Genomic DNA, 16,033 nt, shown 5'->3' on the forward strand with positions numbered 1-16,033 from the left:
AGAAGACTTGAGCTTCACCAATAGCCATAAAAAGGATCAGCCCCACCTTCCAAAGCCTGAAACAACTGAGTGCCTCCATGCCAAGGGCTAGCCCCACTCAGCTGCACTCCTAAGAGAACTGACATCAGCCTTGTTGGCCTCAGGCCTATCACAGCTGTACACCCCTGAGCCTAGCAACCAGCTACACTGGGTACCAACACAATTAAGAGAACTCTTGCAATAAGAGTGTGCTAATAGACTTTGTAGCCAACAGTGCTGAGGCCCCTCCAAACCGGATTTACAAACAGCTGGCCAGGGAAGGAAAGATCAGACTCCCTGGGTACTTGCAGTGGGAGCAACCCTGCCATAGCAGAAGAACACAAGTAGCCCACAAAGGGGTCACTCCTTGTTCTTATGGTCTGGTGACAAGAGGTAAGCACACTGTTGGGCCTCATAAGGCATCTCATACATAAGGCTACTTCTCCAAGATCAGGAGACATAGCCGACTCACCTAGTACAAAGAAAATAGAACAGAGAAAGAGGCATAATGAGGAGGCAAAGGAATACTTTCCAAGCAAGGGAACACTACAAAACACCAGAAAAAGAACTAAGTGAAACAGAAACTAGCGACCTCCTTGACAAAGAATTCAAACAAAATATAATGAGGATGCTCACAGATATGCAGAGAAGAATGAATGAACACAGTGAGCACATCAGCAAAGAATTGGAAGATGTAAAAAAGAACCAATCAGAAATGAAGAATACAATACTTGAAATGAGAAATTCACTAGAGGGACTCAATAGCAGAGTAGAGGAAGCAGAAGAACGGATTGGCAAGCTAGATGAAAAATTAGAGGAAATCACCCAAGCAGAACAGAAAATAGAAAAAAGAATTAGACAGAATGAGAACAGTGTAAGGGAACTCTGGGACAATATCAAACGTGCTAACATTCGTATTATAGGGGTCCGAGAAGGAGAAGAGAGAGACAAAGGGGCAGAAAATTTATTTGTCGAAATAATAGAGGAAAATTTTCCTCACCTGAGGAAGGAAACAGACATCCAAGTTCAGGAAGCACAGAGAGCTCCAAACAAGAGAAGCCCAAAGAGGCCCACACCAAGACATATTATAATCAAAATGTCTAAAATTAAAGACAAAGAGAGAATCCTAAAAGCAGCAAGAGAAAGGCCACAAGTGACATATAAAGGGAAGCCCATCAGGCTGTCAGCGGACTTCTCAGCCGAGACCCTACAGGCGAGAAGAGAATGGCACGACATATGTGAAGTGCTAAAAGGAAAAAACCTACAACCAAGAATACTCTATCCATCAAGGCTGTCATTCAGAATGGAAGGAGAGATAAAGAGCTTCCCAGACAAGCAAAAATTAAAGGAGTTTATCACTAAGAAACCAGTTCTACAAGAAATGCTGAAGGGACTTATTTAAGTGGGAAAGTAATGACCACAAATAGAGATAAAAGAAAAAAATTATCAAAAAAACCCAAAACAACAACAAGAAAAAACAGGCAATAAAATCACCAGTAAGGAAAAAGTATAGTAAAGGAAGCAGATCAACTACCTGTGAAGGTAATATGAAGGTTAAGAGACAAATGTACTAAAATCACCTATTTCAATGATAAGAGGGTAATGGATGGACACACACTAAACAAAAGACTATATATGATGTGAAAAACATATAATGTGGGAGGAGGGGAGTGAAAAAGTAGAACTTTTAGAAAGAGGCCAAGCTAAAGAATCTATCTACTCAATATAGACTGTTATATGCATAGTATATTAAATACACTCCTCATGGTAACCACAAACCAGAAACCTATAACAAGCAGGAAAAAAAGTAAGACAAAAGAAATCAAACATATTACTAAAGATAGTCATCAAACCACAAGTGAAGAGAGCAAGAGAAAAAGAAAGGAACTGAGAAGAACTACTAAAACACCCAAAAAAAAGAAAAAGTGACAAAATGGCAATAAATACATATTTATCAATAGCTACTTTAAATGTTAATGGACTAAATGCTCCAATCAAATGCCATAGGGTGGCCAACTGGATAAAAAAACAAGATCCATGTATATGCTGCATACAAGAGACACACTTCAGACCTACAGACACTCACAAACTGAAAGTGAAAGGATGGAAAAAGATATTCCATGCAAATGGCAAAGAAAAGAATGCGGGGGTAGCAATACTCATATCAGACAAAATAGACTTTAAATCAAAAACTGTAATAAGAGACAAAGATGGGCACTACATAATGATAAAGGGAACAATCCAACAAGAAAATATAACACTTGTAAATATCTACGCACCCAGCATAGGAGCACCTAAATATATAAAGCAATTATTAATAGACATAAGAGGAGAAATAGACAGTAACACATTAATAGTAGGGGAATTTAACACTCCACTTACACCAATGGATAGATCATCCAAACAGAAGATCAATAAGGAAACACTCGCCTTAAAGGACACATTAGACCAGATGGACTTAGTAGATATATACAGAACATTCCATCCAAAAACCACAGAATACACATTCTTTTCAAATGCCCATGGAACATTCTCCAGGATTGATCACATATTAGGCCACAAAACAAGTCTCAATAAATTTAAGAAGATCGAAATAATACCATGCATCTTTTCTGACCACAAAGGTATGAAACTGGAAATCAACTACAGAAAGAAAACCAGAAAAGCCACAAAAATGTGGAGATTGAACAAAATGCTACTGAACAATGATTGGGTCAATGAAGAAATCAAAGAAGAAATCAAAAAATTCCTGGAGAAAAATGAAAATGAAAACACGACATGCCAAAATCTGTGGGATACAGCAAAAGCGGTTCTACGAGGGAAGTTTATAGCAATTCAGGCCTACCACAAGAAAAAAGAAAAATCCCAAATAGGCAATCTAAAAGTGCACCTAAAGGTACTGGAAAAAGAACAACAAACAAAGCCCAAAATCAGCAGAAGGAAGGAAATAATAAAAATCAGAGCAGAAATAAATGAAATAGAGACTTAAAAAACAATAGAAAAAATTGATGAAACCAAGAGCTGGTTGTTCGAAAAGATAAACAAAATTGACAAACCCTTAGCTAGACTCACCAAGAAAAAAGAGAGAAGGCTCAAATAAATAAAATCAGAAACGAAAGAGGAGAGATTACAACGGACACCTCAGAAATACAAAAGATAATAAGAGAATACTATGAAAAGCTATACGCCAACAAATTGGAGAATCTAGAAGAAATGGATAAATTCTTAGAAACATACAACCTTCCAAACTGGACCAAGAAGATGTAGAAAATTTGAATAGACTGATCACCAGTAAGGAGATCGAAACAGCAATCAAAAACCTCCCAAAAAACAAAAGTCCAGGACCAGATGGCTTCCCTGGTGAATTCTACCAAACATTCAAAGAAGACTTAATACCTATCCTTCTCAAACTCTTCCAAAAAATTGAAGAGGAGGGGAGGCTTCGTAACTCCTTCTACGAAGCAAACATTATCCTGATACCAAAACCAGACAAGGACAACACAAAAAAAGAAAATTACAGGCCAATATTACTGATGAACATCGATGCAAAAATCCTCAACAAAATACTAGCAAATCGAATACAACAATACATTAAAAAGATCATACATCATGATCAAGTGGGTTTCATTCCAGGGATGCAGGGATGGTTCAACATCCGCAAATCTCTCAACGTGATACACCACATTAACAAAATGAAGAATAAAAATCACATGATCATCTCAATAGATGCAGAGAAAGCATTTGACAAGATACAGCTCCATTTATGATAAAAACTCTAAGTAAATTGGGTATAGAAGGAAAATACCTCAACATAATAAAGGCCAGATATGACAAACCCACAGCAAACATCATTCTCAATGGAGAAAAACTGAAAGCTATCCCTCTAAGAACAGGAACCAGACAAGGATGCCCACTGTCACCACTCTTGTTTAACATAGTATTGGAAGTCCTAGCCAGAGCAATCAGGCAAGAAAAAGAAATAAAAGGGATCCACATTGGAAAAGAAGAAGTGAAACTGTCACTCTTTGCAGATGACATGATTTTATATCTAGAAAACCCTAAAGAGTCCACTAAAAAACTTTTAGAAACAATAAAGGAACACAGTCAAGTTGCGGGATACAAAACCAATGTACAAAAATCCGTTGCGTTTCTATACACTAACAACGAAGTAGCAGAAAGAGAAATTAAGAAGACAATCCCATTTACAATTGCAACAAAAAGAATAAAATACCTAGGAATAAACTTAACCAAAGAGGTGAAAGATCTGTACACCGAAAACTATAAAACATTGTTGAAAGAAATCGAAGAAGACACAAAGAAATGGAAAGATATTCTGTGCTCTTGGATTGGAAGAATTAACATTGTTAAAATGTCCATACTTCCTAAAGCAATCTACAGATTCAATGCAATCCCTATCAAAGTTCCAACAACAATTTTTACAGAAATAGAACAAAGAATCCTAAAATTTATATGGAACAGCAAAAAACCCCGAATAGCCAAAGCCTTCCTGAGAAAAAAGAACAAAGCTGGAGGTATCACACTCCCCGATTTCAAATTATACTACAAAGCCATAGTAACCGAAACAGCATGGTACTGGCACAAAAACAGACACACAGATTAATGGAACAAAATTGAGAGCCCAGAAGTAAACCCACACATTTACGGACAGCTAATATTCGACAAGGGTGCCAAGAGCATACGATGGAGAAAGGAGAGTCTCTTCAATAAATGGTGTTGGGAAAACTGGACAGCCACATGCAGAAGAATTGAAAGTAGATCATTCCCTTACACCATGCACAAAACTCAACTCAAAATGGATTAAAGATTGAATGGAAGACCCAAAACCATGAGATTTCTAGAAGAAAACATAGGCAGTACGCTCTATGACATTGGTCTGAGCAGCATATTTTCAAGTCCCATGTCTGAGTGGACAAGGGAAACAAAAGAAAAAATGAACAAATGGGACTACATCAAACTAAAAAGTTTCTGCACAGCAAAGGAAACAATCAACAAAACAAAAAGACCACCTAACAATTGGGAGAAGATATTTGCAAACCACGTATCACATAAGGGGTTAATATCCAAAATATACAAAGAACTCAAACAGCTCAACAACAAAAAAACCAACAATCCAATTAGGAAATTGGGCAAAAGATCTGAACAGAGATTTCTCCAAAGAAGAAATACAGACGGCCAACAAGCATATGAAAAGATGCTCAATATCATTAGCTATCAAGGAAATGCAAATCAAAACTACAATGAGGTATCACCTCACTCCAGTCAGAATGGCTATAATTAACAAGACAGGAAACAACAAACGTTGGAGAGGGTGTGGAGAGAAGGGAACCCTTGTTCACTGCTGGTGACAGTGCAAACTGGTGCAGCCACTATGGAAAGCAGTTTGGAGTATCCTCAGAAAATTAAGGATAGATCTACCATATGATCCAGCTATTCCACTGCTGGGTATTTATCCAAAGAACTTGAAAACACAAAGGCATAAAGATAATTGCACCCCTATGTTCGCTGCAGCATTATACACAATAGCCAAGACTTGGAAGCAACCTAGGTGCCCATCAAGTGACGAATGGATAAAGAAGAAGTGGTATTTATACACAATGGGCTACTACTCAGCCATAAGAAATGACGAAATCCGGCCAATTGTGACAACATGGATGGACCTTGAGGGTATTATGCTGAGTGAAATAAGTCAGAGGGAGAAAGTCAAATACCGTATGATCTCACTCATAAGTAGAAGATAAAAACGACAAAAAAAAAAAAAAACACATAGCATTGGAGATTGGACTGGTGGTTACCATTGGGGAAGGGGGGAGGGGGGAGGGCAAAAGGGGTGATTAGGGTCACATGTGAGGGGATGCACTATAACTAGTGTTCGGGTGGTGAACATGATGTAATGTATCCAGAATTTGAAATATGATGTACACCCGAAAAAAATAAAAATTAAAAAAAAAAAAAGAACTATGCACAGCTTCTGATCAATGTTGGATATTTGCTGTTCACACACTCAAGCAATAGAATCCCAGGCAAAAGCGAAGAGACCTGTGTTTTGCTAGCCCATACAGCCACTTCAGAGGGAGATGCATGATTTCCATCTGACTTTGAGAGATTCAGAAAATTGCTCATGGAGTCCCAGTACAATATGTGTTGACCTCTAGCATCAAAGGATCCAAGGCTGGAAACCACTAATTCACTGTGATTTTGTCTAGAAGCTGGGGGACCCCCTGATAAACCTGTATATTGGGTTCCCTCAAACCCCCAGTTTCTATGGCTTTTTCCCTTCCTGTCATCTCCCGCCAATCCTCCCTTAGACATCTAATATCTCCCCAATGTTAGAACTTTGATCAATTTATTCATCTCCCTTTTTGATTACATTATTACAGAGGCCAGATAATACAGAATAATGCAAGAGACATTCAAATTTTTAAAACCTGGAAATGGTTGTTTTCTATGTCATAAACCTCTTTTTCAGCTGTAATAATTATAGACAGTGCCTCAGTCTTCAGAAGCCAGGAATGCCACATTTGTTTTCTCAAGACTGATCCAAGCCCAGCATTACCTTCTAGGAGCTCTCCATTCTCTCTTGGATAGTCAAGGCCCCCAGGAACTTACTTACACAGTCCAGAAAGAAAGTCCCTTCAACCTCCTCTCCGGGCAAGGAGGAACCCTGGTGTCTGTTTCGGCTGCCTTCCTTGCCCTCACCTCTGTCTCACAGCGATGCTGCGAGCCTTCTTCCGTCACTGCTGGTCCACGCAGCTTTGCTTGAGCAGATCCCAGCTCCACTCCCTCAATCTGGGCTCTAAATCCCATCGCAATTAGTTCTGAAGCATTTTAGAACCCCAAGTGGTCATTCCCCATAGTCCTGCTGCCTCAGAGGGGCTATGCCAGCGTGAGTCCAGGCATCCACCCATCCATCCAACCTTGTGGAACTTGCACCTGCTCCTCCTCTCCCAGGGGTGGCTTTTTCCCCCTCTGACCAAAGTGTCCTGCCATTACCTTAATAAGATTATAGAAACAAAGAGACCTGTTTATCCTCGTTGGGGTCAAAGGGTGCAGAGAGGAAGAGGAGGTTGGCAGGCAAGGAGAGAACTCCTTCCACCTCTTCCTAGTGAGATAGCCACAGACAGGACAGCTTCGCGCAACAGCAGTGAAAAATGAAATGCAAGTTAAGTTTTCAGCAGGTCACCCACACACACACTAGGTATGGACATCCTACTGCCCCAACTTTACGAAATTTCAAGTGAAATTATAAATATATATTCATTGTAGGACTTTAGAAAATGGAGAAAATTAAAATAGCCTTATGTAACTCTTATGATTCAGTAAGACAAGGAGGCATGGATTAGCATGAAGAAGATCAAAATGGGACTTGCCATTGAAGCCATACTGAGGAGACGCCACCAGACAGCAACAGGACTATGATTCATGTACAGGCCTATAGTCCCTCAGGCAGAATTCTCACATCCAATACCAGAATCTTTTCTACAATTCATTTGGCATCAAAACCTGACCTGAACTAACATGTGGCTATTGATAGTCTTTATTTATGCCAGTTAGTGAGAATATTAGTATTTTGCTATAGAAATACATAGTGGTGTATTTGATTATTAGACTGTACAGGAGGTGTTCCACAATATATATGTTACATTTCCAAAATTCAAACAATTCTGAAACCTAGCTGCCCCAAGTTTTGGGATAAGGGATGGTGAGCCTATTATATCTCAGTCTTTGAGGAAGAACTTCTGCCAGAAGGAGGACTAAGAACACTCATTTCTTCAAGATCTTGAACAGGATATTTTGTTTGAACATTGGGTCACTTCACAAGGCCTAAAACTAAAACTATTAAAATGCAACCTTTTATCACCAAGATTTGTGCACTAGAGACATTCTTATCTCATCTCTAAACTCCTCGTACCTCTGGGGAGTCTTGGGAACAGGGTAACACTCAGGGACAGAAGGATGATGGGAGCTTGAAAGTCAGGGATGGGGTAAAGTTTACAGACATCACCTGATTTTTTTTTAAGTTCAGTAGTTATTTTTTTAAGGTCATAAAATAGATCTGAATGTCACTACAGCAACCAAATGGCTATATCAAAATGTCATGAACCCCATGAGAGAAAGAAGGAAATCTTTATAGCTACTAAAGGAGAAATTGTAGCTGCTCCCAGGAGGTCGAAGACCCCGGAGAGAGAAATGGCACCCAGAAATCTGGTCAATGAAACACCATAAGCCCATAGGTCGGAACTGGAAAGCTCCAGGCCTGCTTTTTTAGATGGAAAGGTGTTGATCCTCACAGGCTTTATTTTATTTTGTTCAACATGAATAGCTTGCCACCATTAAAACTTGGAAGATTTCATGTAAATACATTGGTATCTGTCTTCTCTTGAACGACCTAAAGACCTGGCAACACTGGGCCCAGGTTCACGCATGGCAACAGTCATCTTGAGCTGAGGACAAGTCGCTGCACCATTTTAGACAGGTGTGACTTCTCCATTTCTCCTCAGCCCCTACGTTCTCCTGGGAGCTCCACATGGCCCCTGCCAGCATTTGGGAATGAGACACATAGTTTGGCCACCCCGGGACCTCTGGGGTACATGTAATGGATTCTGAGTTGTACCAGTGACATGTTGGGGTCACATATGAGTGTGGACAGCTGGGGAAAGGGTTTTTCTTTACAGGGGGGACTAACAGCGTTGCTCCAAAACACACATTTGAACTCTATCGACTATTAAAATGATGCAGAGAAATCCCAAAGGGAAGCACTGAGCAGAACTGAGAAGTCCATGAAGATTTTTGTAGAAGGAGAATAACAAGATTGGGGAGTAGCGGACGCAGGTGCTCTTAGCTGAAAAGAATCTTAGGGAGCAACTAATATAATTATTTTCTCTAATGAGCAATTTGTTGCTTTTCTCCCAGAGAAATACAAACATCGCTAATATTTATAGTATACCTACTAAGCACAGGTGTTTTACCTACGTTGCCTCATTTACTCTTTACAACAGCCCTGGGAGGCAGGTATTAGTGTTGATTTTAGAAATAAAGAAACTGAGCCCTAGAGATTTTAAGTAACTTACTCAAAGACACTAGCTTATAATTGTTATAAACAGGATTCAAACTTAGGTTTTTATGACCACCCAAATTAATTTACTTTGCATTATACCACTAGACCAAAAGCAAGTGTATTTTTGCCACTAAGGAAGTAATTGCTCAAATAATTGAGGCGTCTTAACTAGTTCCTCTCTCCTTTTAATAAAAATTACTCTCAGGATCTAACATAGGCTGGTTGTACCTTAGTGTGAATTTAAGTCATTTTGGAGTCTTAATGGAAGCTGAAAGATTTTTCACCCAAATGAGAAGAGAGAAACACTCTAGGGATAATGGGCTCTTGCTGGTGTCAATGGAGTCAAATAGCCATTTTAACCACACTTAAGTCCTCCCCAAACTTGCAATTACGATCTGGGAGGCATGCTCAGAAGCCATGTGTTTAAGCTTTCTCTGTTAAACCCTGATCAGTGCAGTCACAACCTCCTGGCCAGGAGACAGTCTGGAGAAGGACAAAGCATTGATTCGTCAGGCAGCGCAAAAATCTCAGGTATCCAGGTACCTACCGCATGATCTCAGAAAACTCAATTATTAATATGACCATATGAACATGACTTTGTTGTGATCAGACTCCACTTTAATTTAAATTTTGTTAAAGCCACAAGGGAGCAGAGAAGCAGTCTCGTGAAATAAACGAGGCAGTCTCAGTTTTATTTTTCATGTTTGCAAACCAGGATTATCGGCAAATCTTATCAGTCAGGCGGCAAATTACCAAGAACTGCATTAAAAATGTGTATAGTCATTTTCATTTTTGAAAGATTCAAGACTATAAATAATTAAATGCGTTAGACATCTGTTATTTATGAGCCGAAATGACAGTTTTAATTTAGTTCTTCATTTAGCTGAGCCTGACGTATTGTGACTCTAAAGGAAAACACAGGAAATATCTAAAAATGACATCTTTCGGAGCCTGCAGTGACCATAGGTGCAAATCAAAGCCTGGTTATTCTCACTTCCCTTCAAGGCCTGTCAAGACACAATCTTCATTCGTGACCTTGTGTTGTCTGTCCTTGGGAATTCTGATTGGCTGACAGACCAGCTCTGCATCTGGTGCTTTCACAATGTGAATCAGGCAGCTTAGTAGGAGCTGTGAACACACTCCCAATTAATTATACATGCAGAACCAAGTCACTAGATCAGATCTACAGATGCTTCAAGGAAATGCCAAAGAATTCAAACTGCCTGCCCTTTCCTCTTCCCATACTAGAGAAGGGTTGTTATTTGGTTGATGTGCAAAGATGTGCAAGACCTCATGGATTATGGAAAGGAAAAGGCAAGAAACAGATGCAGGAGTCGTGATTTGGAAGCCAAGGGACAATATGTTAATAGTTAAGATGCACTGCATTCGCAAACTAAAGTCAGAGCATTTAAGTCATTTAACTAAACAAATGACAGAATTGTTTTTGAAAATGAAGGCCCCCTAATCACACAGCCCCACAAACCCACACACATCACCCTTGTGCCCTGTGATGAGACACCTCATCAGCCATTGGATTCCTGGCTCAGAGGAAGTGTGATTTTCTGCAGCTTGGAGCGTGCCCGATCTGCGGTGAAGCCTGAAGTGACCCCAGCCACAGGTGATGGGAAATCACAACACCTCGGTCTCTGTGAGGGCTGCTGGAAGTGGGGCAGTACACGTTACCTGCGCTCAGCCAGCTAAGAGGTGTGTCATTTGATTGCGCACAGCAAGCATTGGCCCCAGGCTAGGCTACACTTTGGAAATGACTGAAATATATAATGTTTTCTAACTGATTCCGATCCATAGATTGATTCACAGTTTGTTGATTTTAAACAATCTGCCTTGCGAATTTTTGTCTATGTGTTTGTGCTTCAAATGTGTAATGCTGAAAGGACTAGGACTCCCGAGGAAAAGGACCAGTGCAGAATTAGGTGACTTCTGAGCGCCTAGAATCGCTTAGCAGGCTTACATGGATGTACATTTCAAGATCATTTACAACCACATCCTCTTTGGGGAAGGGAGGAACAACATGTCGTTTTTTCCAATATACAAAATATAAATCAGGGAGCAAACCAATGCATTTCTTCAGAAACGGTGCACATAACAGCTCCCCTACTCCCCACTCCCGTGTCTTTCCAAACCCGCCGCTGGGGCCACTTTGCCCTCCCTCAGGCACTGAGGCGAATCCTGTGGTCAGAGAAATAGAAGGAGCACTGGAGCTAAGGGATTCAGACCCCTGGAGCCTGGGAGTGCTGCTGCCCTGACCCTGAATCCCAGATTCAGTGCCAGGACTCCTTCATACAACAAAAACCTGCCTTGTCTACCATTGTCCATGTTGTCCCCAGAACTCCCAAGTCCTGCCCTTCATCTCCTCTAGTTCCAAAAGGGGGTTGGAATCAGCCTTGCTTGGCCGTCTATTCCAGTTCCCCAGAAACAAGTGTCCTATCCTTTAAACCTACTGACGATACTGAGGTCACACTCTGTGATGCGGCCAGCCTGGACACCTGCCATGACCTTCCTGAGGTTCCCCAGGCCACCAGCCAGGACAGCCACTGGTTGCCTCTGCTGGAACTCCCCACGGTCTGTGCCACCTTCTTTCTTCCTCACCTGTCGCACGTGGCTGGGCCTCCCAGCCTCCAGGGCTGGCCCGTTCTCACAATGGCATCCCAGATCAGATAACTAGGCATTTAGCTTTTCCCTCGGTTCCAACCAACAAGCCTGATTGACAGCTTTTCAGGGATTTCTGACTTCCCCAGCTGCTAATCCTGCTCCTCACCCAGCTCTGTATTCCCCTGCTCAAATTAATCTAGGCGGGAGCTGATTTGGCTTGTAATGTGAGGTTAATTACAGAAGCTGATAACATTTCTAAATAAAAATGAGTTCCTCAATTTTAAAAATCTAAATTAAAATAAAACCAGGAGGAAATCATTTTTGGTTACAAACCACAAGCCCAGTTACAGACTCTTGTGAGCACTTCTGCCTGCAGAATTTGTTCTTTTCAGCAGGGCCAGCCTCATGGATGTACCACCTGAGCGTCACAGAGGGCCCCGCCTTCAGGAGCGCCCTGCACTTGGTTTAATGCTCTGCTGTTCCTTCCTTGAGATTCTTAATTTTACCTTTGAACTTGTGTTTTGTAAATGGAACGCAATGGGACAATGAGGCATGCACTTAAGCAGAGGCTTTATGCTCAGTATGCATATCCCCCATAGTTCCTTGCTGCCCCATTAACATAGAGCATTCGATGCCCCATGAGCCTAGAATTCCGGTGGACCCATGATGTGTCAGCGAGACTCAAAGGGACTACGAGGTACCTGTTACATCTACCACTGAGTATGCTTGTTGAACTGAGATTCAAACCAGAGCCTGCTTTGAACACAGAAAGAAAACAATGGTGTTCTAGGAAACACGAACACCCAAGGAGCCCCCATCACATCCTTTCTTACTTGTGTTACTTGCTTGTGTTCCTGCCAGTTACTTCCAACCACTTCCACCGAAAATGATGGTGTAAAAGAAAAGACTGAGCAACCAACAGTTCCCTTCCTTTCAGTCCTTCCTTAGTAGGCAGAGGTAGAGGGTGTTGGCAGAATGTTCACATATCAAGAAGTGAAATCAGAGCAGCTGAGTTAGTTTTGTTCAGCATTTCCACTGTTCTGGTCAGAACAAAATACATATGCATGTATTTTACATGAAATACAAATTGCGTAATTTTGGTGATTCAATATATGAATAGAATGTTCTTACATTTGCATTTAAAATGGGCATTGCACCATATAAAGTTGAACAGTAAAATTCATGCTAATGATCTAAAATTTGAATTTATCTTTACCTAGAAAGATATTAAATAACAAAAATCACCATGAGAAGTTGTGAGAGAGACCATGGAAGAAAGGAAAAAGCTTTCTATTTTAGTACATTTACCATCATTTTCTCCCGCTTTCTGAACGAGGAGCCCCACGTTTTCATTCTGCACTAGGCCCCACGAGTTATATGGCTGGGAGCAGGCTCAGCGGGCCAACAGGAAGGAGCTTCCTCGTGCAGCCCAGCCTGGCGGGAGGGCAGTTCATTCTGCTTCTCTGAGCCTACATGTGCATCTCCGTGTTTGCATCTTCCTTCTGGGACCCCAGTGCTGTGGCTCTTCTACCCCAGAGTTGGGTTCTAACTCTGACCTGATGAACTGACCTTGAGTCCTACATGGCTGACTCTGGTGTGGCGCAATTTTGGCCACTGTGTCCTAACCTTCAGGCCACTAACGCCTGAGGCTCAAGCCCCACATCACCTCTCACCTGTACTCACTAGGATATTCCTGCTCACCCACTCAGCACCGTTCTTCTGCATCCTCCACCTGGCCAACCTCACTCTGTAGCTCTGCCTCTCGCACCAGCCCTGTCTTCCCACCAGGGTCCTCTGTCCAAGCAGCTGGACAAGCGCTTGGCCACACGAAGCCCCTTTATTGGGTCAACTCCTCTCTTGAGTTTCCTGTCACCATGGATCTGCGCCTTGGTACTGCCTGGAGCACTTTCAAAGTGCTGACCGCTGCAGATGATCAGAGCGTGTGAGAGACAGGGGCGGTGCTGGCTGAGGCCAGTTACCATGACAGAGGGAGGGAAGCCCTGCTCCATGAAAGCAACCTCATAGCTCCCTCAAATGTCACTTGGTTTCTCTAATAGAACCAAAGTTCAATCACTCAAGACAGCTTACATCAGAGGTTCGCCACCTCCATTCATTAGAACCACCTGAGGATATTTAATAAACACCAATGCTGGGCTCCCATCCTGAGTTCTAGTTGAACTGGTCTGATGTCCAGCCCAGTACTGGTATTTTTTAAACCTTCTTCAGAGTACTCCAGTGCAAAGCCAACACAGAGATCCAGCCATAGCGTAAAGAGCTGAGCTGGGCCTAAGGAGCAGAGCTGAGAATGGACAACAGGACCGATGTGGTTACCTCAAGATCACCGCCTAGTTCCACGTCTTGAGTGGCTCTGGGTGTGTCACTTAGTCACTGAACATCACTTTCTTCCTGTGCAAAATAGAAGTAATTTTATAAAATCCTACTATCAATGCTGTGAAATAAGATTAGAACAATAATACCTTCCTCACATTTGCTTAGTAATTCACAATTTCTAGTGCTCTTTCACAGTCATCAGACCCTAAGATAATCAGGGCACACGTGGAAGACACTGGGTGGTGTTCTAGACTGAATGTTTGTGCCCTTCCAAAATTCATACATTGAAACCTAATCCCCAGTGTGATGGTATTGGGAGGTGGGACCTTTGGGAGGTGATCAGGTCAGGAGGGCCCCACTCCTACAAAACAGATTCCAGAGAGCTCTCTTGCCCCTTCGGCCACGTGAGGTTGTAGCAAAAAGACCACCATCTATGAACTAGGAATCAGGCCTCACCAGACGCCAAATCTTCCAGCTCCTTGATCTTGGACTTCCCAGCTTCCAGAATGTGAGAAATAAATTTCTGTTGTTTATAAGCCACCCAGTCTATGCTATTCTATTACAGCAGCCAGAACAAATTCAGACAGGTGGGGAGGTGGAAGTGTGTAAGCAAGCTCAGATGACCTGGTTAGTGTCATGAAGACACCCAGCTGGCGCACTTTGTTCCATCTCTGAAAACTTCTCCAGTGCAACTAATATTTTGATAAATAAATATGTTAGTAAGACACAAACCCAAACTTATCAGCAACATTCTCAATCATTCCTGTTACCTATTTTTTTAATCCACTTATTTTTTCATAGAGAGATATTTCTGTCAAAGCGTAACAATCTCTTCAGTGGGTGAGCTACCTGATTCTGCTCTTTAACTTAAAACATCCTGGTCAAGAACTTTAAGGAGACTGATTGTGAAAGTGAAATGTCTTCTGTCTCCTCAGTGGGTTCTCGCTTTTTCTCTCTCTTTTCCCTTTTCCCTTCCCTCCCTCCCCTACATTTCTCTCACTTCAGCTCTCTTTGTCTCCTCTTTCATCTTCCCTGAGTGACTCACATTAGAAAGGACTCTTCTCAAGGCATCTATTCCGATTCCTTGGCTGATTCCACCATTAAGCGACTCTTCTGAAAGTGACAAGCCAGCTATCTCCCGAGGCAATCCTGTCACTCAGCCTTCTCCCCATCCTGAGGAGCCTCAGACTATACAACACAAAACCCCTGCAGCACCTATTATGTCAGCATCTCTTTCTTCCGTGAGGATAGCTGGTTTCCAGCCTACTTATAACATCCCCTTTGATATCTAGAGAAACTTTTCCCATTTCCTTTCATCCCTTTCTTACAACTGAACCTTGTATCTTTGAAAGGTAGGCAGTTTTCCTCAATGTCCTCACCTGTCTTTTCTGTACGGCCATCTCATGGATGACTGAGGGTCTTGATTCTCCCAGCCCTTATCCAGCAGTTATATCTGGAACAGGCCTGATTCCTGGCTACCTCCTGAAGCTGGCTGCAGGTGGAATCAGGTGGTGGAGTCTGGGAACTGAAAACAATTGCAAGGAGCAGACCTCAGGGCAGGGTTGGCCTTGGTTAGGAGTTATGGGATCAGGAAGAACATTTCACTCCCAGAGGCAGGTCATCCCTAGTCAGCCCAGACTGCCCTTGGGGCAAGAGTCAAAGAGCCTTTCCTTACCGATGTGCCTGCAGCTGAAAATGCAAGATGTTCTTATCAGAAAAGGCCATAGAAAGGATATTTGTTTTTCTTGTTGTGCCTTTTTCCTAATTCACAAACACACACACACACACACACATTCCAGACCCACACATTCTCTATGTCTATCTCTTTATAATTTTTCCTCCTCAACTTCCTCTACTCCTTTTCCTTCCCATGTCTTTCCTTCCTTCAGAAATAATCACGGACTTTAATAAAACTGAAGTATATACATCTTCATTAAGAAATTGGTGAGACACCTTAAGATAATTAATTGTGGTCACTGAGGAAAATAAGAACACTTA

The 16,033-nt window shown here is 41.8% G+C and overlaps 1 long non-coding RNA gene across 1 annotated transcript in view; it reads right to left on the minus strand.

The window, feature by feature from the left end:
* Window positions 1-15,544, minus strand: part of LOC139079937 (uncharacterized) — a 50,311-nt gene extending 34,767 nt beyond the window's left edge. The window contains exons 1-2 of the long non-coding RNA XR_011534093.1: window positions 15,415-15,544; window positions 14,036-14,110 (exon numbers count right to left, since the gene is read on the minus strand). This is a non-coding gene — a long non-coding RNA (uncharacterized lncRNA). The remainder of the gene's footprint in view (window positions 1-14,035; window positions 14,111-15,414) is intronic.
* Window positions 15,545-16,033: the final 489 nt, after the last annotated feature.

This window comes from Equus przewalskii, chromosome 1 (assembly GCF_037783145.1).
Source record: "Equus przewalskii isolate Varuska chromosome 1, EquPr2, whole genome shotgun sequence".
Taxonomy (NCBI): domain Eukaryota; kingdom Metazoa; phylum Chordata; class Mammalia; order Perissodactyla; family Equidae; genus Equus; species Equus przewalskii.